Source organism: Hylobates moloch, unplaced genomic scaffold (genome assembly GCF_009828535.3).
Source record: "Hylobates moloch isolate HMO894 unplaced genomic scaffold, HMol_V3 SCAFFOLD_1, whole genome shotgun sequence".
NCBI lineage: Eukaryota > Metazoa > Chordata > Mammalia > Primates > Hylobatidae > Hylobates > Hylobates moloch.
The window spans coordinates 104,636,617-104,659,040 of NW_026652276.1; the positions used below are offsets into that span (position 1 = coordinate 104,636,617).

Here is a 22,424-nt window from a genome sequence, read left to right on the forward strand (position 1 = left end):
CCTGCAGCATAAGTCACAAAGACACATTATGTCCCTCATGAGGAAAGATCACAACACCACCTATAGTGTTGCCAAAGGGATCAAATGTGAATCTGACCGAGCTTATAGATCCAGCTGCTAAATTGTAGGAAAAACATAAGACAGCGAACAAGTTGAACTGTGGTGTAAGAAAGCCATCAGCAAAATCCAGGACAGTGAGAAATTCTACAGGTCAAACTTCTTGGGCTGTTCATCATGAAACTGCAAAAATAACAAGGGATGAGGCTGAGGCAGAAGGATCGTTTGAGGCCAGGGGTTCAAGACCAGCCTGGACAACATATCAAGATCCTATCTCTACAAAAAACAGTAAAATAAAGTAAAAAGAAATGAATCGAGGGTGATCCTCTAGAGTCTTTTTTTTTTTTTTTTTTTTGAGACCGAGTCTTGCTCTGTCACCTAGGCTGGAAGGCAATGGCCCGATTCGGCTCACTGCAACCTCCACCTCCCAGGTTCAAGCGATTTTCCCGCTTCAGCCTCCTGAGTAACTGGGATTACAGGAAACTGCCCAGCTAATTTTTATATTTTTGTAGAGACGGGGTTTCACAATGTTGGTCAAGCTGGTCTCAAACTCCTGACCTCAAGTGATCCGCCTGCCTCAGCCTCCCAAGTGCTGGGATTATAGGCGTGAGCCACCGTGCCCAGCCCCATCACCCTCTTTTTTTTTTTTTTGGAAATGGAGTCTCACTCTGTCACCCATGCTGGAGTGCAGTGGTGCAATCTCGGCTCACTACAACCCTGGCCTCCCGGGTTCAAGTGATTCTCCGGCCTCAGCCTCCTGAGTAGCTGGGATTACAGGTGTACACCACCATGCCCCGCTAATTTTTGTACTTTTAGTAGAGATGGAGTTTCACCACTTTAGCCTGGCTGGTCTTGAACTCCTGACCTCAGGTGATCTGCCCACCTTGGCCTCCCAAAGTGCTGGCATTACAGGTATGAGCCACCGCACCTGGCCCACCACAGGCACTCTCAATAGCAGCGAATCTTCCCCCAAGTAATGATAGCACTTTCCACAGGCTCTGGCTGAGGTCACACTAACCCTCATCTCTTCTCTCTGCCTGTCATTAAGCCATGAGTAACGTATGTTGCTGATTAAAGCTGGAGGAGACATGACATGTGATCTTTAACCCAGAGGGACAGGGATTCGTTTCTTGCTGTTCTGTTTGTTTCTTCTCTCCTCTAAGCTCTAAGTTGAATCTCTAACACAGCATAAAGCATGAAAATAATCAGGACACATGAGAAAGGGGTTTCTATTTAGCCTACAGGCGGGTTCCCAGAGAAAGGCACCCTTCATGGAAGGAAATGTTCTAATTTAATTTTGGGTGCATTCAGAAGGGCAGAAACAACCCTAGGAAGACAATGAACATTTCAGTAAAAATATCCTATGGCCTTTTGAGAAGTGTTTCCATAAGCAACTGTAAAAATCGTATTTTTCACTATTTTCTTCCATACTTTTCTAAAGGAAATTTGATAAAGAGCTAAGTATTTCTAAAGCTGACTTTGGAAACTGCTTTATTCTCATTTTCTTAATTCTCCAAAGCTTTTTTTTTTTCCCCACTGGCAGTTAGATGGCCTCCTTGACATTTGTCACGTACCGATGCTCTCTGCCCTGTAATAAGAAGGCAGAGGCCACGGCGTGCCCAGTGGCGACCGAGGTGTCTCCCTGCATCATTTCCCGGGCCCCTTACCCCATTGCAGGCCCCTCTACTCTGGCTGCCTCCTCCTATTCCAAAGCCTACGCTCTCAGTACAAAGCGGACTTCACGAGTGATGAGGCTTCACTAAATAAATGGTTTTATGCAGGGAAATGGGATCACATTCATGGTTTTAGATGTGATCTCTGATGGTGATGTGAGAGATGGACTTGGGGAGCCAGGGAGAATGGGGAGAGGACAACCACAAGAGTCGCGTGAAGAAACAATGGCAGAAATCAACGCAGTACAGGAGGGAGAGAAGAAAAAACAGAAGACAGAAGCAACAGAACTAGGCCGGGCATGGTGGCTCACACCTGTAATCCCAGCACTTTGGGAGGCTGAGATGGGTGGATCACGAGGTCAGGAGATCAAGACCATCCTGGCTAACATGGTGAAACCCTGTCTCTACTAAAAATACTAAAAAATTAGCCGGGCATGATGCCGGGTGCCTGTAGTCCCAGCTACTCGGGAGGCTGAGGCAGGAGAATGGCATGACCCCGGGAGGCGGAGCTTGCAGTGAGCTGAGATAGTGCCACTGCACTCCAGGCTGGGTGATAGAGGGAGACTCCGTCTCTAAAAAAAAAAAAAAAGCAACAGAACTTGGGGACTCTGTGACTATGAGATGAAAGGAAGAGAATGGCTTGCAGATTTCTGGCATGGGAGGCTAAGCCAGGAGATGAGCAAAGAAGAGAGCCGGTGGGACAGTGCACACAGGCTCCCCTCACCCAGAAGGAAAGGAAACAAGAGCAGGGTGAAGGGTGGGCGTGGGGAGATAGAACGTTCACCAGAGACATGCTGAATTTCATGTTTTTATGCAACATCTGGTTGGCAACAACGCCTACAGGGAAGCAATGGCAGAATGGCCTGGACATCAGGGGAGACAGACAGCCGCCAAGTCATCAGCCAAAACCCTAGGGGAGGAATGAAATCTCCTCCAGTGTTTTATGGTCCCTAAGTCCACACTAACTAGGATCAAACTGGCAAGGTCTCCTTTTCCTTAAAAAATGGGGTGGTTGGGCAGTCTCTTCAAAAAAAACGGCAGTTCCTGGCTTGTCCACCGCAGGCTTTCTAAATCTCAGACCCACAGCAGCCTCCCCAGGGCAGGCGCCCTTCACTCACCAGCTGGATCTCCATGGCGGTCACAGGCCGGTGGTTCAGCAGCTGGAGCTTCTCAGCTCTGTGGAGGGAAAGTACAGCATTGAGAACTCGCATAGCCCTAAGTCTTGAGTCCTGACTGAGCTGCACAGAGAATACTTTGTCAGATAAAAAATGGGAGAACCACTGGAGCATGGCCCTCAGTTCCTTCAACTATAAACCAAGAATGGGAACAGAAGCATGTGTTTGAGTGACTCCCAGCCCAGGGTATGAATGGGTATCAGAGGCGTGATTGTAGGAAACAAAGCAGCAGTGCGTGTGCCATTTTATTTTTGTTTATTTATTTTGAGATGGAGTTTCACTCTTCTTGCCCGGGCTGCAGTCCAGTGGTACGATCTTGGCTCACTGCAATCTCCGCCTCCCAGGTTCAAGCGATTTGCCTGCCTCAGCCTCCTGACTAGCTGGGATTACAGGCACCTGCCACCACACCTGGCTAATTTTTTGTGTTTTTAGTAGAGATGAGGTTTCATCATGTTGGCCAGGCTGGTCTTGAACTCCTGACCTCAGGTGGTCCGCCCACCTCAGCCTCCCAAAGTGCTGGGATTACAGGTGCAGGTGCCATTTTAAAAACAGGACGGTAATTTGTATCTGGAAAATGTGAAGAAAACAATGCTTTCTTCATCCAAATTATAGGAAGTACAGATTAACAAAACCACCTTGGGCCAGGTGTGGTGGCTCATGCCTGTAATCCCAGCACTTTGGGAGGCCAGGTGGGAGGATTGCTTGAGGCCAGGCATTCCTGATCAGCCTGGGCAACATTAAAAGACCTTACAAAAAAATTAAAATAAATTAGCTGGGTATGGTGGAGTGTGCCTGTAGTCCCAACTACAGAAGGCAGAGGACAAGGGGGTGAGGCAGGAGGATCCCTTTAGCCTAGGAGCTGGTGGCTGCAGTGAGCTATGATCGCACCACTGCACTCCAGATTGGGCGACAGAGCCACACCCTATCTCTAAAACTAAAAAATTAAAACACACAAAATCATCTTGTTTGGTCATCTCTTAGAAATGGGTGAATTCCTTTTCGAGATGAAGATTTAATGTTTCCCAGATTTCACCTATTATCTTACTAAACAAAACAGGGACTTCACGCTTGTAATCCCAGCACTTTGGGAGGCCGAGGCGGGCGGATCACAAGGTCAGGAGATCGAGACCACGGTGAAACCCCGTCTCTACTAAAAATACAAAAAATTAGCCGGGCGTGGTGGCGAGCGCCTGTAGTCCCAGCTACTCAGAGAGGCTGAGGCAGGAGAATGGCGTGAACCCGGGAGGCGGAGCTTGCAGTGAGCCGAGATTGAGCCACTGCACTCCAGCCTGGGTGAAAAAGCGAGACTCCGTCTCAGAAAAAAAAAAAAAAAAAACAAACAAAAAAAAAAAAAAACAGGGACTTAAAGAGGCAGGAGTTAATACACAGAAATACAAGGTACAGTGCCTTTGCCCTGAAAGCACTTAACCCAGCTGGAGAAAGAAGACAAATACATGCAAATTTTCACAACAAAAGATCTGAGTGACAGATATAGTGATCATCTGCCTCAAAGAAAGACACGGCTCATTGCTGAAAGGGTGGCCGAATCGTGTGGACCCTGAAAGACTACAGAACTTCAGAGGAGATCAAACGACTGCAGTGACCACCCCTGTGCAGGTGACAACTTCTACATTTCTCTCTCAATTTGACCCTGGGGCTGCAGATCCATCTTTCCAATCAGCTCAGTAAGTATTTATTGCATTAAAGACCTTCTGGAGCGAAAACATGAAGAAGCCACGACTCCTGCAGCCATGTGTTCGGGGAAGGAGAACACTTACCCACTCTCCCTGAGCCTCAGTTTCCTCATCTGTGAAACAGGAATGATAACAGTACTTACTATCTTATGAGAGGATTAAGAGGGATGAAAATCTTCCCAGAGGCTGCAGCTACCATTTATTGCTTGCTTTCCATGTGGAAGTACATCGAATCCTCAGATTTCACTAACACTGAGATATTAAATAACTTGTCCATAGTTGCAAAGCTAGTAAATGGCAGAGAAGCTCCTGTTCTTGGCCATCTGCTTCTAGTGTACATGTGATAACAGGTGGAAAGTGTCATAATGCCATCTGTCCCACAATAGTTTCTCCATAAATGGCAGTCATTATTAAGGCAGTTCTAGTCAATTTCTACTGCTTGTAATCCCCCAAATGTTTACTGGAGACTCAAGAAAGGACACTCCACAGAGATGACCCTTGCACTAGACCCTGATGGCTTTTCAACGCAAAAGGGATGAGAGGGACAGACAGCCAGGGCAGGGACAATACAAGGACATGCCCAGGGGAAAGAAAGCTCCCGGAGTTTCAGGAAACAGCTAGAGAGGGGCAGGAATGGGGTGAAAGTGTCATCTGGGACAAGATCGAAAAGGGCTCTATCAAGAGGCTGAGTGTGACTTGGTCAATACAGGAGAACAACCAAGGAAGAGGGGCCTGCTCTGGCTGGTGCTGGCAGCGATTCTGGAAGACCCAAGAAAATGGAGGCAAACAGTGAGGAACGCACTGTAACACCTTCTGGGTAAGCAAGAGTGAGGTTATGAAGTTGGCCAGCAGCGGCAGGCATGCCAGTAAGTGTCTAAACATGTGAAATGCTTCCTGTTACCCTCAGGTAAAGTCAACAGGACCTGTGTAGATTGTGTGGGGGGAGGAGGAGTGAAGGAACAGATACAGTCAAGGTTAGGTTGTTTAGAAAAAAATACATTATTTAGGCCGGGCACAGCGGCTTACACCTGTAATCCCAGCACTTTGGGAGGAGGTCAGGAGATGGAGACTATCCTGGCTAACACGGTGAAACCCCGTCTCTACCAAAAATACAAAAACTTAGCCAGGTGTGGTGTTGGATGCCTGTAGTCTCAGCTACTTGGGAGGCTGGGGTAGGAGAATTGCATGAACCTGGGGGGCGGAGCTTGCAGTGAGCCGAGATTGCACCACTGCACTTCAGCCTGGGTGACAGAGCGAGACTCCGTCTCAAAAAAAAGCACATTATTTAAAATGAAATTTGAGTTTGTAGTACCTTTATACCTCTGAAGACGTTTCTGTCAAAAAGTGTGTCTTAAAAAAAAAAAAAAGTGTGTCTAGTTTGAGGTCTAATTTGCTCTAGAACTAAAGAAAAAACCCAGCACTAGATTTAATTGCAAGGAGTTACATGAAACCATGGAGTGGATATTATGCTCCAAAAACCAACTGTGGAGTGAGTGAAGACCAGGACAGAATACCATAAAGTGCCTCCATTTAAGGGGCCAGGAGAAGCCAGGCCTCCCCTGGGATTACAGGCACACGCCACCATGCCCAGACAATTTTTATTTTTTTTTAGTAGAGACGGGGTTTCACCATGTTGGTCAGAATGGTCTCGATCTCCTGACCTCGTGATCCACCTGCCATGGCCTCCCAAAGTGCTGGGGTTACAGGCGTGAGCCACCGCGCCCGGGCTAACCAAACCTCTTTTTTTTTTTAATCGGAGTCTTGCTCTGTTGCCCAGAGTGGAGTGCAATAGCGCGATCTCGGCTCACTGCAACCTCTGCCTCCCAGGTTCAAGCAATTCTTCTGCCTCAGCCTCCCGAGTAGCTGGGACTACAGGGGAGTGCCACCACGCCTGGCTAAGTTTTTATATTTTTAGTAGAGACGGGGTTTCACCATGTTAGCCAGGATGGTCTTGATCTCCTGACCTTGTGATCCACCCGCCTTGGCCTCCCAAAGTGCTGGGATTACAGGCGTGAGCCACCGCGCCCGGCCCCCTCTTTCATTGTCTCTACTTTCTCCCCTTGCTTCTCAACTCCCTGCACCCTAGCTCTTGCCCAAGTGATCACCAAAAGTGTTCTTCCTTCAGGGCCTGGTGCCTCCACACGGACAAATCCAGTGGCTGCTCCTCAGTCCTTCTCCATCTGACACTGCTGATCATTCCCTCCTTAAAACTGCCTGCCCTCAGGGCTTCCATCACACCTTCTTTCTCAATTCTTTTCTGATCTTTCCGACTCTCCCTTCTTCATCTCCTTCTGGATTTTCTCTTCTCCCATGAGGCTCTGGAACTCTCATGATGTTGTCTTTCATCCTCTGACCCTCCTACTGACGTCCTCACCCAGGCCTCACAATGTCAGCTACCACTACAGGCTATAACCAAGAAGTCCATGCTTTCTGGAGACAGAGAGAGGAGAAGGACCAGAGAGTAGCAGAACAGAGGCGGAGATGGGCAGTGGGGGATGGGAGAGGTGGGGGAAGTGTGCATGGTTAATGGGTATGAAAAAATAGAAAGAATGAATAAGATCTAGTATTTGATAGTCCAACAGGGTTAGTATGGTCAGCAATAATTTAATTATACATTTAAAAATAACTATAAAAGTATAACTGGACATATTTATAAGACAAAGGATAAATGCTTGAGGTGATGGCTACCCCATTTACCCTACTGTGATTATTATACATTGCATGCCTGTATTGTAATATCCTATATACTGGCCAGGCACAGTGGCTCATGCCTGTAATCCCAACACTTTGGGAGGCCAAGGCGGGTGAATCACTAGGTCAGGAGATCAAGACCATCCTGGCTAACATGGTGAAACCCTGTCTCTAATAAAAATACAAAAAAATCATCTGGGCGTGGTGGTGGGCAGCTGCAGTCCCAGCTACTCGGGAATTTGAGGCAAGAGAATGGCTTGAACCTGGGAGACAGAGGTTGCAGTGAGCTGAGATGGCACCACTGCACTCCAGCCTGGGCAACACAGCAAGACTCTGTCTCAAAATAAAAAAAGGAATATCCCATATACCCAAAATATATGCACCTATCATGTACTCAGAAAAATTTAAAAATTAAAGAACAGCCATGTCCTCATGCCACGTGACCTGAGCTTCACATATCTGTGGCCGACTGCCTGCTGGATTTCTCCACCTTGACATCTCTGACATGCCATGAACTCAACACACCCCAGAGTGACCCTACAGCCTTCCCGACAAACCAGCTCTTCCCGCTGTACTTCTCTTCTCGGTGAAGTGCCAGGCACCCAGGCCAGAAATCTGAGGGTCCTCCTTGACTCCTCCTTCACCCACTGCACATATTCAGTCACCAAGTATCAATGATTACATTTCTTTCAGGATATCTACGCTAGGCATGGTGGCTCATGCCTGTAATCCCAGCACTTTGAGAGGCAGAGGCAGGCAGATCATTTGAGGTCAGGAATTTGAGACCAGCCTGGCCAACATGGTGAAACCCTGTCTCCACTAAAAATGTAACAATTAGCCGGGCATAGTGGTGGACACCTGTAGTCCTAGCTACTCAGGAGGCTGAGGCAGGAGAATCTCTTGAACCCGGGAAGAGGAGATTGCAGCGAGCGAGATCGCGCCACTGCACTCCAGCTTGGGCAACAGAGCAAGACTCCATCTCAAAAAAAAAAAAAAAAAAAGCCAGGCTCAGTGGCTCATGCCTGTAATCCCAGCACTCTGGGAGGCTGAGGCAGGCGGATCAGGAGGTCAGGAGATCGAGACTATCCTGGCTAACACAGTGAAACCCCGTCTCTATTAAAAAATACAAAAAATCGGCCAGGCGTGGTGGCTCACGCCTGTAATCCCAGCACTTTGAGAGGCCAAGGCGGGGGGCATGAGGTCAGGAGATCGAGACCATTCTGGCTAACATGGTGAAACCCCATCTCTACTAAAAAAATACAAAAAAATTAGCCAGGCATGGTGGCAGGCACCTGTAGTCCCAGCTGCTTGGGAGGCAGAGGCAGGAGAATGGCGTGAACCCGGGAGGCAGAGCTTGCAGTGAACCAAGATCGTGCCACTGCACTCCAGCACTTCAGCCTGGGCGACAGAGCGAGACTCCATCTCAAAAAAAAAAAAAAAAAAAAGGATACCTATCCCTTCCTCACCATTTCTACAGCCCTCTCCAACCTCTTGGTTAGAGGACAATGGCCTTCATCTGCAATGGGCTGCCACTTTTTCAATCTATCTGCATTCATACAAATAAAGTCTCTTTTAAAAGACAGAAACATAGTCATCTCATTATTCTGCTTGTAAGCCTCCACTGTCCTCACAGGTTGTAGTCTGAACTTGAATTTCCTTAGTTCAGCCCCCAGAACCCTCTGAAATCTGGTCCTTGTCAGACTCTATAGCTTTGTATGACCCTACTTTGCACTCATATCCCATTTGACCCAAACTGCAAACACCCTACAGAAAAGCACGAGGCTACTTCCTGATCTCAGGCCTTACTTGGCACGTGGTGTTTGTCGACACTTCAGTGTCTCTCCACCGTGTCCCTACCATAGCACTTCCGCTGAGTTCATCTTTGTGTCCTCAACAACCTAGACAAAGCTGCCATGAGGTAAACGTAATCTGAAGCATAAGTGAGAGAAAGAGCTAGGGAAGCCCCGACTTGCAGAAGTTCATGGGAGAGAAAGCGGAAAACTCTGAGGAGATACGGGGCAGGACTCCACTCTGAAAGCAGCCAGGGTACCCGACTCCAGACACCAGGAAACCTACAACTCATCCATCGACTCTGAGCTTTGCTGGTCCCAGAGGAACACATTCCAAATATGTTGTCAACTCCCAAGAATAATCTGTGCCCAGAAGAGTCCCTTTTAGGGATGCAGTTATTTATGACCCTACCTAAGCTGGGTCTTGAAGGCAAGTCCTCTTGCTCTATTCCTGGCAGACCTAATCCCAACCCTAAAACAGAGCTGTATACCTTAGGGAGGAGATGTCAGCATGAGAGCTGGGGCTACAAGCCAGGCTGCAGTTCTTTGGGAACTAGATGCCTGAAGCAAAAACTAAAATGATTAAAGAGCCAAATGCTTCAGAGGAAGTAACATGCTGTAGAAAAAATGACACAGAGCCAGGTGCACGGTGGCTCACATCTGTAATCCCAGCACTTTGGGAGGCCAAGGCGGGTGGATTCTCTGAGGTCAGGGGTTCAGGACTAGCCTGGCCAACATGGTGAAACTCCGTCTCTACTGAAAAAAAAAAAAAAAACAGAAATTAGCCGGGCATGATGGCAGGCACATGTAATCCCAGCTACTCAGGAGGCTGAGACAGGAGAATCACTTGAACTGGGGAGGCAGAGGTTGCAGTGAGCCAAGATCACGCCATTGCACTCCAGCCTGGGCAACAAGAGTGAAACTCCATCTCGAAAAAAAGAAAAAATGACACAGGACATCGTATCACAGTGACTTGCAGTTGAGTCCCAACACTATTGTTTTGCTGAATAAGGTTATAAATTCAAACAAAACATGGTTCCTACCCTACCCGCAAGGTCTCTGGTAGTGGAGGTATTTAAGCAAGTTAATAGAGCCCCAGCTTGCACTAACAGAATCAGATCCGTTAAGGGCTGTTATCTTGAATCTCCTCTCCCTGAGAGAATGGCAGAGAAAAATTCTGTTGTGGATATTCAAACACCAGGATTAAAGACACTTCAGGAGTTCCTGTTGTAAGTGTAATGTCTTAAGCTGCAACTAGCACACAATGGTCCAGGTCTTGATGGCTTTGGTCAAGCAGCCCCCTGGGTCATGGGACCCTGAGGCTGTTTGAACTGCAAGGGCTGCAAGTTCCCAGAGAAGGAGCCAAGCCCAGACGAAGTGAAGAAGCCTGCCGGTCCCTCTACTGGCTGTTGGATAACAACACCGCCTGTAGCGTTTGCTCTTGGCAGAGTCATGGAACCAAGTAATTAATGAAAGGGTTGAGGTTAAAAGGTTTAGAAAGCCTTTTAAAAAGATTTTTGGCCGGGCGCGGTGGCTCACCCCTGTAATCCCAGCACTTTGGGAGGCTGAGGTGGGCAGATCATGAGGTCAGGAGATCGAGACCATCTGGCTAACACAGTGAAACCCCGTCTCTACTAAAAATACAAAAAATTAGCCGGGCATGGTGGCAGGTGCCTTTAGTCCCAGCTACTCGGGAGGCTGAGGCAGGAAAATGGCGTGAACCGGGAGGCGGAGCTTGCAGTGAACCAAGATCACACCACTGCACTCCAGGCTGGGCGACAGAGCGAGACTCTGTCTCAAAAAAAAAAAAATTTAAAGTCCTCGATTTGAAGATCACAAGTGGAAAAAAGGACTTGAAATTAATCCTTCTTGAATATTACAGTCTGCTTTAAATTTATATAGATTATGGCCAATCATGAATCAGCCTGCAAGACAATGCCTATTTATTTGTAGGTTTTTTGAACAGTTTTTGTCCATATTTATAGTGGAAAAGATGTTGGGCTTAGGAAGCAGTACATCAGCCCAGACAAAGAGCTAAAAAGAGGCCTTAAAAATCAACTGTTAGCACTTCTGCTATAGGACAAGATGGAGAAAGCCCAAGAAAGCCTTTCTCTCTCCACAGATTACAATGAGAAATTTCAAGACAGCTGGGCACAGTGGCTCACACCTGTAATCCCAGCACTCTGGGAGGCTGAGGCGGTGGATCACCTGAGGTCAAGAGTTCAAGACAAGCCTGGCCAACATGGAGAAACCCCCATCTCTACTAAAAATACAGAAATTAGCGCTGGTGGCATGCACCTGCAATCCCAGCTACTCGGGAGGCTGAGGCGGGAGAATCACTTGAACCTGGGAGGCAGTGGTTGCAGTGAGCCGAGACTGTGCCACTGCCCTCCAGCCTGGCAACAGAGCGAGACTCCATCTCAAAAAAAAAAAAAAGAAAAAAAAGAAGAAGAAATCTCCAGACAAAATACACAAAAACATATCTGACAACTCTGAAAAGCAAACAAAAGCAGGTGGCCTGGGAGGGAAACAAAACCGGGTGGAGGATGAATCTGAGTTTCTTGCGGCTTTTTTCCCTCGTTTCTCTCAGGGCCTCAATCCTGGCGCAGCTCTTGTGGCACCATAGGCAACTCCAACTCCAGGAGAAATCCAATCTTTCTGGCCAGGGGACTGAGAAAGGCTGGAGACTTGGGAGGAGCTCACAACTCAAGGGCAGCCCCCAACGCGGGGACCAGCAGCAGGCGCAGCCCGGAAGGGAGCCCTTGCTGTCCAGAGTGCCTAAGAGTCATTTTTTCCTTTTCCACTTTCCCTGCTCTGCTCCAAGGACAGCTCTAGTAATAACCACACACAGGCAGGCAGGTAAACCTTTGAGAGACACTGGGAACAACCACGCACAGGTGGGCAGGCAAACCTTTGAGAGAAACTAGGAACTTGTGGCTAGAGGACCAAAAAAGGGATCTCATGTGAACCAGAGTACGAACGGGGGAGTCCCAGAGAGGAGAGCTAGAGAAGGGGACTCCTCCAAACTTGAATATCAATCAACACAAATCCTAGGTTCACCTGAGCTATTTATGTGCGGAACAGCACCAAAACAGCAAGCATGGAACAGACCCAGCACAGCAAAGACCCCGAGTGAGAAGGGAGCAAGTTCCACCACCAGTCCAGTCCCATATGCAAAGACCCAGAGTGGGTTTCAAAACCAAATGACACCGAAACCCTTGTCCCGACTTGAAGTCCGAACCTAACTGGATTGACAGCCTCCTAAAACACAAACCAGAGGCTTTTAACAGGACCCAGAGTCCAAACAATAAAATACTCAAATGCCCAGGATACAATCTACAATTACCTCGACCACAAAAATATGACTCATTCTCCAGGGAAAAGATAATCAACAGATGCCAAGCCCATGATGACCCAGATGTTAAAATTATCAAGATTCTAGCTACTATAACAACTGGTGGTAAAAGTAAACATTCCTGAAATGAATGAAACAATACTAGTTCTCAGGAAAGAACAGAAGTTATAACAAATAACCAAATGGAAACTTTAGAACTGAAAAATACCTGAAATGAAAAATTCATGGGTAGGCTTGATAACAGAAGATGCCAGAACAATCTGTGCGTATACAGACAGATCAACAGAAATTATCCCATTAGACTTTGAGGCTGCAGTGAGCCTGAGGGCGCCACCGCACTTCAGCTTCGGCAACAGAGTGAAACCCTATCTCTATTAAAAAAGAGACAGAAAAAAAGAGAGAAATTATTCCATTTGAAATATAAATTTTTTTAAAAAAGGAACAGAGCCACAGAAACCTGTACAGCAGCATCAGAAGTCTACCAACCACCCAGGAGTGACTGGGTGATTGGAGTCTCACTCTGTCACCCAGGCTGGAGGGCAGTGACACAGTCTCAGCTCACTGTGTTTTTGGAATTCAAGAAAAGGAGGAGAAAGAGATTGGGACAGAAAAAATATTTCAAGAATAGTTAAAAACTTCACAAATTTAGTAAGAAACATAAATTTACATAATCAAGAAGCTCAGTAAAGATAAATTGGGGAAAAAAGGCTGAAATATATCATTATCAAATTATTGAAGACCAAAGACTTGAACAATCTTTTTTCAAATTTAATTTTATTAAAAAAAATTTTCCTTAGGCTAGTCAAGTGAAGCAGTGGGAGTAGAAAGGGAATACAAAAATCTTAAAAGCAGCCAGAGGAAAATGACACAGGGCTAGGGTGATAGCAGATTTTTTAAAAATTTTTTCAATTAATTATTATTATTATTGTTTTCTTTTTTTGAGACAGAGTCTCACTCTGTCGCCCAGGCTGGAGTGCAGTAACACCATCTCGGCTCACTGCAAGCTCTGCCTCCCAGGTTCATGCCATTCTCCTGCCTCAGCCTCCCAAGTAGCTGGGACTACAGGCACCCGCCACCACACATTGCTAATTTTTTGTATTTTTAGAAGAGATGGGGTTTAATCGTGTTAGCCAGGATTGTCTCCATCTCCTGACCTTGTGATCTGCCCTCCTCAGCCTCCCAAAGTGTTGGGATTACAGGCGTGAGCCACCACACCCGGCCCCCATCTCTATTTTTTAAAAAATAAAAAAAAAAAGAAAGAAAAAATGTGGTTTACATTTAAAATGGAATCTTATTCAGCCATACAAAGGAAGGAACTTCTCATACATTATTTTTTGAGATAGAGTTTTGCTCTTGTTGCCCAGGCTGCAGTGCATTGGCACGATCTCGGCTTACTGCAACCTCCGCCTCCTGGGTTCAAGTGATTCTCCTGCCTCAGCCTTCCAAGTAGCTGGGATTACAGGCATGCACCACCACACCTGGCTAATTTTGTATTTTTAGTAGAGACAGAGTTTCTCCATGTTGGTCAGGCTGGTCTCGAACTCCTGACCTCAGGTGATCTGCCCACGTCGGCCTCCCAAAGTGCTGGGATAACAGGCATGAGCCACCACGCCCAGGCAAAGACATTATGCTAAATGATATAAGGACAAATACTGTATGATCCCATTTACATGCAGTACTAAGTATAGTCAAATTCATGAAGACAGAAAATAGAATGGTCGTTGCCAGGGGCTAGGAGGAGGGGAGAATGGGCAATTTATTGATTACTGGGCACAGAGTTTCAGTTTTGCAAGATAAAATGTTCTGTGGATAGATGGCAATGATTGTACAATGTGAATGTACTTAATGCCACTGAACTGCACACTTCAATTGTTAAAATAATTTTAAAAGTTAAACAATCAGATATGACTTTAAAAAAAAAACACCATATGATTCCACTTGTATGAGGGAGACAAACTCATAGAAACAAAAAGCAGAATGGTGGCTGCCAGGGACAGAGGAGAAGCAAGTGCAGAATTGTTTAAGGGATACAGAATTTCAGTTTTGCAAACTGAAAAGGTCTGCATATTGATTGCAACAATTGAACTGTACACTTAGAAATGGCTAAAATGGTAATTTTTTTGAGACAGAGTCTTGCTCTATTGCCCAGGCTGGAGTGCAGTAGCGCGATCTTGGCTAACTGCAACTTCCCAGGTTCGAGCAATTCTCCTACCTCAGCCTCCCAAGTAGCTGGGATAAGAGGTACCTGCCACCATGCCTGGCTAATTTTTTTATTTTTAGTAGAGACGAGGTTTCATCATGTTGGCCAGGCTGGTCTTGAACTCCTAGCCTCAAGTGATCCACCCGCCTCAGCCTCCCAAAGTGCTGGGATTACAGCTGTGAGCCACCGCACCTGGCCTAAAATGGTAAATTTTGTTATGTGTATTTATTTATATATTTTTTGAGACAGAGTTTCACTCTTGTTGCCCAGGCTGGAGTGCGATGGCGCGATCTCAGCTCACTGCAACCTCTGCCTTTCAGGTTCAAGCGATTCTCCTCCCTCAGCCTCCCGAGTAGCTGGGATTACAGGCATCTGCCACCACACCCAGCTAATTTTGTATTTCTAGTAGAGACAGGGTTTCTCCATGTTAGTCAGGCTGGTCTCGAATTCCCAACCTCAGGTGACCTGCCTGCCTCCAGCTCCCAAAGAGATGGGATTACAGGCATGAGCCATGGCGCCCGGCTATGTTATGTGTATTTTACTACAGTTTTTAAAAAATGTTATACACAAATACAGAAGATACACATGGAAGATTTGCACACACACACGGAAGATGTTTTGTCTTAAAAGTTCACTTGGAGAAAGAGGGTGGGAGAACCTGTGTGCCTGATGTAACATCAAATGGGTCCTCCAAAAGAAAATTACTGATTATCCTAAGTGAAATGACAAAAGCTTTTGAAATTTATCAGCTCTAGAACTGACTCTAAAAAACTTGAGCTAGTTTTCTTCTCCTCTAAACTCTTGATCTATGATGTTTTCTATTTTAATAGGTTGAACTAATTCCAGACCAAGAAAAGGAACTGGACACTACAAGAACTTACAGAATATGATCAAGACACTTTTGCCTCAAGCAAACACAAACATCAAAGGACTTCATTGATCAACTTTATAAAATGTACTTTAACTTGTAAACCTTACTTTTCATCCAGTTTGGTCTGAATTCTGGGAATGGGTGTGATGGGATAGGTCATACAAACTGGGACTCCAAGAAAAGATTTTTAAAACTCCATTAAGTTTTGTTCCTTACTCTAGAAGGGTCCCTATGTCTAACTTTTAATTGTTTCATCTACAATACTATGATCCTCCTTTAAATCCAAACCCAGCTGAATATCAATACACGGTTGCTACTAATGGCTTTCCTCAGCTATCATTTCACCATGTGTCACTCTCTTCCTACTTAAGAGGTTTACTTACTTGGTCAACTTGTGGCTTTTCATTACTGTGAGAAATTCTCCGACAATCTCAGGACTCTGGTACCCGCATGGTGTTTTTGATATGTATTTTCACATCTGGGAAAAAAAAAAAAAAGCCAAGCATAAGACAAAGAACCCTGAATGAGAAAAAGGAAACACAATGGCTGTAATTAAAATTCTAAAATTTTGTTTTAAAAATCCTGTACAGGCCGGGTGCAGTGGCTCACACCTGTAATTCCAGCACTTTGGGAGGCCAAGGTGGCTGGATCACCCAAGGTCAGGAGTTCGAGACCAGCCTGGCCAACATGGTGAAATGCCATCTATACTAAAAATGCAAAAAAAAAAAGCTGGGTGTGATGGTGCACGCCTGTAATCCTGGATACTAGGGAGGCCGAGGCAGGAGAATCACTTGAACCCAGGAGGCAGAGGTTGCAGTGAGCTAAGATCGCACCACAGCACTCCAGCCTGGGTGACAGAGTGAGACTCTGTCCCAATCAATCAATCAATCAATCAATCAATAAATCCTGTATAAAACAAGCAAAGAGATGTTCAGGAGAACCAATCTTCGTGTAATAGGAATTCCTGAAAGAGAAAACCAGTAGCTAGAATAGGAATAAGTAATGAAATTTTAGAAGAAAACTTTTCTGATGTTAAAAAAAAAAAAAACTCAATCTGACAATTATATTTCAGACAATTTTTTTAAAGGGGGGAACCCAAAGAATAAAATAAATTGCCATGAGTCTACATGGATATATACTAATGAATAAATAAATGGGTAAGAAGAGACAACTTTTTCTTATGGAAGAATTCTAACTCATATGACCTGGGTGCAGTGGTGCACACCTGTAATCCCAGCACTGTGGGAGGCCAAGGCAGGAAGATCACTTGAGCCCAGGAGTTTGAAACCAGCCTGAAGCAACACAGCAAAATCTAGTCTCTTAAAAAATATATATATATATATATATATATAAATCTAATAAGCATAGAAGGAATGAGAAAAATTTTAAAATCACTATCAGGCAACTCTACCATAGTTATAATTACTGCAGGAAAGATCCACCAATGAATGCTAAAATTGATGGTTAAAAGTGTAAGCAAAGGGTAGGCTGTTTTCCTAGCCGCAAAGCATCTCCCACAAAATATTTTTTAATTACTATGGTGGTTTTAACATACATCCACAAATTCTTTGATATCCCTCCCTTCAAGAGGTGAAGCTTAATCTCCCCCTTCCCCTTGAATATGGGCTGAACTTGGTGAATCCTTTCTAACATAATATGGAAATGAAGAAACATAGCTTTATAGTGGACAATCCAGGCAGATACTATCTTAACCAAATGACCAAAGTTAACAATAGTAGCCATAAGAAACATCGATATTGGCCAGGCGCGGTGGCTCACACCTGTAATCCCATCACTTTGGGAGGCCGAGGTGGGCGGATCACGAGGTCAGGAGATCGAGACCATCCTGGCTAACACAGTGAAGCCCCATCTCTACTAAAAAAATACAAAAAATTAGCCGGGCATGGTGGCAGGCACCTGTAGTCCCAGCCACTCGGGAGGCTGAGGCAGAAGAATGGAATGAATCCGGGAGGTGAAGGTTGCAGTGAGCCAAAACTGCGCCACTGCATTCCAGCCTGGGCAACAGAGAGAGACTCCGTCTCAAAAAAAAAAAAAAAAGAAACAAAGAAACATCGATATCATGTACCCTGAGATATCATGACACGAGAAGGGGAGATCACCTCTGTGGTGCTCTTCCTCAAAAGCCATAGGTTCTGTGTAATCATAAGAAAACATCAGACAATCACAAATCAAGGGACATTCTACAAAATACTTGACCAGCCCTTCACAAGTGTCAAGGAAGACAAAGGAAGAGTAAGGACACAGAACAAATGACATTATGGGGACATGTTAACTAAATATAAAATGGTATCCTGGGCTGGGTGCGGTGGCTCACGCCTGTAATCCCAGCACTTTGGGAGGCCGAGGTGGGCGGATCACGAGGTTAGGAGATCGAGACCATCCTGGCTAACATGATGAAACCCCGTCTCTACTAAAAATACAAAAAATTAGCCGGGTGTGGTGGCGGGCACCTGTAGTCCCAGCTACTCAGGAGGCTGAGGCAGGAGAATGGCGTGAACCTGGGAGGCGGAGCTGCAGTGAGCCGAGATCACAACACTGCACTCCAGCCTGGGAGACAGAGCCAGACTCCCTCTCAAAAAAAAAAAAAAAAAATGGTATCCTGAACTGAATCCTGGAACTCAGAAGACAGCAGTGGGAAAACAAGGTATTCAAATAAAATTTTAGCTTAGTTTAATAGTATGTACCAATGTTAATTTCTTGATTTTGATCAGTGTACCACGGTTATGTAAGATGTTAACATCAGAGAAAACTATGGGAAGGGTACATGAGAACTCCCAGCACTGTCTCTACAACTTTTATGTAAGAGAAAAATGGCTGGGTACAGTGGCTCACACCTATAATTCGAGCACTTTGGGAGCCTGCGATCGGCAGATCACCTCAGGTTGGGAGTTCGATACCAGCCTGACCAACATGGAGAAACCCCGTCTCTACTAAAAACACAAAATTAGTGAGGCGAGGTGGCGCATGCCTGTAATCCCAGCTACTCAGGAGTCTGAGGCAGGACAATCCCTTAAACCTGGGAGGCGGAGGTTGTGGTGAGCCGAGATCGTGCCATTGCACTCCAGCCTGGGCAACAAGAGCGAGAATCCATCTCCAAAAAAAGAAAAGAAAAATGATTTCAAAATAAAAGGTGTTTTTTTTTAATTGATTTGCAATGGTCTGATATTTTCTCATGATTACACAGAATTTGTGGCTTTTGAGGAAGAATACAGATGTAATTTGAGAGGAATTACAATTACATATTTTGGGAAGAATCTGAAACTTGAAAAATAATAGCCTTAAGCATCTAAGTCCCCAGCACTTTGGAAAGATGCGATGGGGAGACCCCTTGAGCCCAGGGGTTCAAGACCACCATGGACAACAACAAAAAAATTAGCCAGGCATGGCAGTGCATACCCATAGTCCCAGCTACTTGGGAAGCTGAGCTGGGAGCACCACTTGAGCCTAGGAGGTTGAGGCTGCAGTGAGCTGTGATCCCCTTTCAAGAAGTGAGGGCAATCTTTTACACTATTCCTTCTAACTTTGTAGCTGGCTAAACTCTAAACTTGACCAAACTCCTCTCACTTTTATAAACAGAATAAAAATCAGGTTAGAGTAAAACTATTCAGATCATATAAAAAGCGATCTTGATTCCAGCTGCCAGTCATTGGGAGAATAAACCCCCCTCTCTCAATGGTACTTCAGGTAGGTCTACCAGAAGCCCAGCCTTACTTCATAGGTGATAGTGTTCAAGTTCTGTTGCCCAGAGCTGTGTTTATTCTTTCCACTTTCTTTACGCTGCTCTTTCAGATCAGTTAGTAACTGAAACACCTAGGAGGAGATACAAAAAAGACGTTTATGAATAAATTTGAGAAATATATCTATCCAAGGTCAGTGGTTTTGAAGGATAAACAGGAAACTGTAGTACTTCCTTTCACCCGCCCATTACGCAGCTTCCAATTCTTGGATTTGCGCAAATATGAGTCCCAGAGGCATATGACATAAAAAAAAATGCTCTTTTATATAAGCCAAATAATCCAAATTCATTAATTTACTTAAAGTATTTCAAATATGGCCAGGTGCGGTGCCTCATGCCTGTAATCCCAGCACTTTGGGAGGCCGAGGCGGGCAGATCATGAGGTCAGGAGATCAAGACCATCCTGGCTAACATGGTGAAACCTCGTCTCTACTAAAAATACAAAAAATTAGCCGGGCGTGGTGGCAGGCATTTGTAGTCCCAGCTACTCGGGAGGCTGAGGCAGGAGAATGGCGTGAACCTGGGAGGCGAAGGTTGCAGTGAGCTGAGATCACACCACTGCACTCCAGCCTGGGCAACAGAGCAAGACTCCGTCTCAAAAAAAAAAAAAAATTCAAATATTTCCTATCAATATTCACATCACTAATCTCCTCTGATCTCAAAAACATACTATTTGAAAGCAAATTTTCTTAAAGCAAATATTTTGTTAAAAAAGAATTCTGCTTCTCTAGTATAAAAATCCAACATAGGCCAGGTGCGGTGGCTCACACCTTTAATCCCAGCACTTTGGGAGGCCAAGGCAGGCAGATCACGAGGTCAGGAGATTGACGCCATCCTGGCTAACATGGTGAAACCCCATCTCTACTAAAAATACAAAAAAAAATTAGCCCGGCGTGGTGGCGAGCACCTGTAGTCCCACGTACTCGGGAGGCTGAGGCAGAAGAATGGCGTGAACCCAGGAGGTGGAGCTTGCAGTGAGCCCAGATCGTGCCACTGCACTCCAGCCTGGGCGACAGAGTGAGACTCAGTCTCAAAAAAAAAAAAAAAATCTAACATAATAATTTCTTTCTGGAAAAGAAAAATTTTGAAGCAAGTGATAAGACAGAGTTTACCAAAAAAAGGGGAGGAAAAAATGCTATGGATTTTTAGAAGCAAACTTTCCCCACAAGGATAAAACATACATGCATTAGAGTGCTGGGGGAAGGGGGGAATCTCAATCTCATTCCAGTTTTAGAGATTCTACCAGAGAAGTGAAGAAAATGCAGACTCACACACCATCACTAGATACAATGCAACCCCTCTCATCTGCTGTTCCTTTCAGAAATAGTGGCATGAGACCAATGAATGCAAAGTTTCCCCAATGGATAAAACACCCAAACACCTAGCAAAAAGTCCAAACTGGACAAGGAGGCTCCTAAAAGCCAAAGGCTTGGCCAATAACCACTCAACCATTTCCTTCCTCTTCTAAGCTGCAACCACTCGAGACTGAGCCTTTAGGGAGGAAAGAATATGGCCAACTCTGTTTATTCTACTACCTTCTTTTCTTTTGGGGGGATGTGGGAGGGAGGCGGTTACTTTCTTTTTGCTGTCTTCCACTCTGGGAGCTTTTTTTAGGGGACAGGGTCCCAAAGGCTGTCTCCCAGGCTGGAGTACAGTGGTTATCACTGTAACCTCAAACTCCTGGGCTGAAGCAAACCTCCCCTCTGCCTTCCAAGTAGCTAGGACCACAGTAGGTGTTTGCCACCATGCCCAGCTAATTTATTTTTTTAAGAGCTGGGGGTCTTGCTAGGTTTCCCAGGCTGATCTCTAACTCATAGCCTCAAGCAATCTTCTCTCCTTGGCCTTCCTAAGTGCTGAGATTACAGGCGTGAGCCACAGCACTTAAGCTACTACCTTCTAGACCTCCTCTGAGTCTTCCTGAGTTCAGACTCTAGCACATGGAAAATTCACAGTCAAGGTATAAATGGTTCTTTCTACACGTGGATTGAGCCTATCAGATGGTTTTGCTAGTGCCAAATAGGAGGCAAAAATGCTGGAATATCTCCTGTCTTACCAACCTTTTTCCTTCTTTTCCTTTCCCCAGCAACCCCACCCTAAGCCCAAAAAATTATTAATTTGTTAATTTATACTATTCAGAAAGGTGAGTCAACTAAACTCACTTTCAAAATAACAATGTTAATACCCAAAAGACTATTTGAAGATTAAAATAACAATGTACAAAAGCATTATAAATATATAAATATATCAAGGGTGATAATTAGGAAAAAGCATAAATATTTCAATGGGAAATTTTGCAGAAACAGCTCTAAAATAGATGCTTCTATCCTATGACTACATCCCAAATGATTATCTAGAATCTTTGCGATTTACTGAAATTTGCCTACTCTGAATTAGTCTTCCCAGCTTCCCTGAAGTACTACGTATATCAAGTTTAGACTATTTCAAGGTCCACTAGATGGTGCCACATGTCTTGTTTTAAAGTGGAAAATTCAAACACATTTTTTTTTTTTTTTTTTTTTTTTTGGAGACAGAGCCTGGCTCTATTGCCCAGGCTGGAGTGCAGTGGCGCGATCTTGGCTCATTGCAACCTCCGCCTCCCAGGTTCAAGTGATCCTCCTACCTCAGCTGGGATCCCAAGGAGCTGGGACTGCAGGTGCGTGCCACCACAGCCGACTAATTTTGGTATTTTTAGTAAAGATGGGGTTTCACCATGTTGGCCAGCCTGGTTTTGAACTCCTGACCTCAAGTGATCCACCTGCCTCAGCCTCCCAAAGTGCTGGGATTATAGGCATGAGGCACTGCGTCTAGACTGAATTCAGTCATTTCTAACCAAAATCAATTCAACAATCTTAGGAGCAACGGGCAAATTACCAGAGAGGAAAACGTAACAGTTCAATTTACCTCAGTTACTGAGAAGCGCAGAATCGACATCCTTCCTAAAAAAGAAAGTAAGCTATCAGTCTGGGCTCACACCCCTTTCTGGGTATCAAATATCTGTAAAAGAATTACCGCCTGCCAGGCGCTGTGACTCACGCCTGTAATCCCAGCACTTTGGGAGGCCGAGGCGGGCGGATCACGAGGTCAGGAGATCAAGACCATCCTGGCTAACACGGTGAAACCCCATCTCTACAAAAATACAAAAAATTAGCTGGGCGTGGTGG

The 22,424-nt window shown here is 45.3% G+C and overlaps 1 pseudogene; it reads right to left on the bottom strand.

The window, feature by feature from the left end:
• Positions 1 to 204: 204 nt before the first annotated feature.
• LOC116810411 (DNA-directed RNA polymerase III subunit RPC9-like) lies at positions 205 to 22,194 on the bottom strand (annotated as a pseudogene).
• Between the last annotated feature and the right edge of the window lie 230 nt (positions 22,195 to 22,424).